Below are 3,453 nucleotides of genomic sequence, written 5' to 3' on the forward strand. Positions count from 1 at the left end.
GACAACAGTGTAGTGAAGCAGAATTGCCCTTTCCATAAGTCCAGCAACACTCTAGATAGTATTTTCTATGCAGCAAAATGGCAGAGAAAAGATGAACAGTGTCTGCCAAAGGAACATGCATTCTGTTGAGAAAGAGACAGAAAAAAATGCATAAAAGGATGTATCTTGGGAAGATAAGTAGTGACAAGATCTATATAGGAAAATAAAACAGAGTTACAGGGTGGGGGGTGATTAGGAGAGGCATCCAGTGAGCAGAAGCTGGGTGACACAGGACTTTGAATCCTTACTGATAGGTAGGAATGTTGGAGAGAAGTGGGCAGGTGCGGTGGAGAGCACGAGAGGATGGATGAGGCACCAAGGCACAGATGGAATTCTCAGCGGGATACAGCTTTATTTCGCACGGGGCACCTTTCCCTAGGGGAAGGGAAAGATGTCAGGGAAAGATGTCTGGGAAGGGAAGGGAAGGGGAGGGGAGGGGAGGGAAGGGTAGGGAAGGGAAGGATGTCAGGGAAAAGGTGTCTGCCAAGGAAAGATGTCCGCCCATGGGTTGTGAGCTGGGACTTTACATATGGGGGCTTTAGGGTGTGGAATCAGGGAGGGGGAAGCAGGTAGGATTAGGGTGTGGAATCAGGGAGGGGGAAGCAGGTAAGATTAGGGTGTGGAAGTGTTTTCTTTTTCCTCTTAAGATAAGAGGAACTCTGTTTATCTTATCTTTGGAGGTCAGAGGAAAGGCAGGGAGTGTTTACTTTTTCCCTCTTAAGATGAGAGAAAAACAGCTTCTAAAATCTCTGGTTATCAGGTAGAATCTGCTTATCTTATCTTTGGAGATCAGAGGAGAGGCAGGCTGCTTCTCAGCAGAGTTTGTTTCCCTTGACTCCAAAGGTCAAGGTGAGGTCCCTGTTGGGGAGGGGGGAAACTGCTGCTATTTGGAACCCTAACAATAAGCAAAGGACTTATTAGGAGGAAAAGGAGAATAAGACCAGGAGCCATGTCTTATGTAAACTTTCTTTTTCTTTCTTTCTTTTTGAAATTGTCTCACTGTGTAGCCCAGGCTAGCTTCATATGCATGATCCTCCAGCCTCTGTAGTACTAAAATTACAGGAGTGTACCACCATGCCCAGTTTCTACTTGCTTTATAAATGGTTGAACAAGAGAACAGGTACTGATTTATCCATCAGGATAGGTGAAAGTCATAAGCTTCTTCCTGATGCACAGAACGGAAAAAAAAAAAAAACTGAATGAAGTAACTTCTCTGAAGTGCTTGAACAATTCCTCAGCATCCACGGCAGTGTGGCCCTGCCCCTCCGGCACACCCCATGCCCAGTTTCTTATGTATCTTTCTACACTTGTCTGCCAGAATACCTGGCCCTTGGCAGTATGTGATAAAGATTTATTGGAGAACTATTAATACAAAGATGAAGGGCTGTAGTGTAGTTCAGTACAAAGATGCCTTGTGTTCAGTCCCCAGTGCTACAGAAAATAATTGAGGTGAAATGAAATTAAATCCTAACAGTGTTAGTAACAACAGTTTTAACAGCTATAAATTCATCATACCCATCTCAAGGTCTCTAAAATAATCTTACCCCATATATCACTTCTGTGACTCCTGAAAATATGATCACTATAATTTTCTTGGTTCCAGGTAAAATGGCTTAAAAGAGTCTGGATTGAGAATGTGGTGAGTCCAATAGGTTTTACGTTTCATCTAAATCAAACCTTCTGGCTTTGTTCAGATGAATTACCAGAGACAGGGGATTTACTAGTGGAGGCCTTTAAGAATACACTAACCCAGCCGGGCATGGTGGCACACCCTTTTGGGAGGCAGAGGCAGGTGGATCTCTGAGTTCAAGGCCTGCCTGGTCTACATTATGAGTTCCAGGACAGATGGGGCTTCAGAGACACCCTGTCTCAAAAAGACTAAAAAAAAAAAAGAAAGAAAAAAAGAATACACTAACCCATCAATCCTAAACGGTTTCATGTAACCCTGCGTGAAGGAAAGATGTGTCAAAGAATGACTCAAGGTCCTTGTTGGCCGAATGTTCAATCTCCCACACCACATAAACTGGGCACAATGGCACATGCCTGTCATCTCAGTACTTGGGAGGTGGAGGCATGAGGATCAGAAGCTCAAGGTCATCCTAGGGTAAAGGAAACCCTGTCTCAAAAAAAAAAAAAATGGGGGACCAGTGAGCTGGCTCAACAGGTGTGCTAGTTTGCTTTCTTTTGCTGTGATAAAATACTGACCAAAGCCAACTTGGGGAAGAAAGGGTTTATTTCTGATTATAGTGCATCATGAAGGGAAGCCAGGAAAGGTGTTCAACTGAACACCCAAGCAGGAACCTGGAGGCTGTCGAGAGATGCTTCTTGTTGGCTTGCTCTCCTCTGGCTTCTGCTCAACCAGCTTTCTTTCATTCATTCATTTTCTTATTGCTTTCTTTATTCATTATTTATTCATTTATTCATTCATCTATTATTCATTCATTATTTATGAGACAGTCTCACTATATTTATAATTTATTTGTTTGTTTGCTTGTTTATTTATGAGATAGTCTCAATATGTAGTATTGGCAGGGTGGGCCTGGAACTCACTATGTAGACCAGATACACCGGTCACTGCCCACAAGTGCAGAACCACTCCAGGTCAACCGGCTTTCTTATACAACCCAGGACCACCTGCCTAAGGGTAGCACCACCCACAGTGGCCTGGGCCTTCTCACTTCAATCAACAATCAATAAAACGCCCCACAGAGCCGGGAGTGGTGGCACAGGCCTTTAATCCCAGGCAGAGGCTGGCGGATCTCTGTGAGTTAAAGGCCAGCGAGTCTGCAGAGTTCCAGGACAGCTGAACCTACAGGGAGACCCTGTCTCAAAAAGACCAATAATAAATAAATAAGCCCCACAGACAAGCCTTCAGAAGGCCAATCTGATCTAGGAAATTGTTCAACTGAGGTACCCTCTTCCAAGGTGCCTGGTTTGTGCCAATTGACAGATGAAGCTACCTATACACTATGCATGTTTGGCGGTTAGAGGCCAACTTGAGGACATCAGTTCTTTCCTTCCACCATACAGGTCTTGAGAATTGAACTGAGATCATCAAGCTTGGTGGCAAATGTCTTTACCCACTAGGCTATCTCACTGGCCCTAGGTATGTTTTTTGCTTGTTGGTTGGGTGGGTATTTTTTGTTTGCTTGGTTGGTTTTTGTTCTTTTTTTGAGACAGTTCCAGCTGGCCTGGAACTCACTATGTAGACCAGGCTGGCCGTGAACTCACAGAGATCCGCCTGCCTCCGCCTCCCGAGTGCTAGGATTAAAGGCGTGAGCCAACACGCCCCGCCATTTACTTTTTTCTGAGACTCAGTCACAGTGAAGTCAAGGAAAACCCTAAACTCCCTATTGGCCCCACAGCCTTAAAAGTTGGGAAAAACTGGGCCTGTACGCATGCGCGGGGCGCGGC

This window comes from Nannospalax galili, unplaced genomic scaffold, assembly GCF_000622305.1.
Source record: "Nannospalax galili isolate Female #2095 unplaced genomic scaffold, S.galili_v1.0 scaffold870, whole genome shotgun sequence".
Lineage (NCBI taxonomy): Eukaryota > Metazoa > Chordata > Mammalia > Rodentia > Spalacidae > Nannospalax > Nannospalax galili.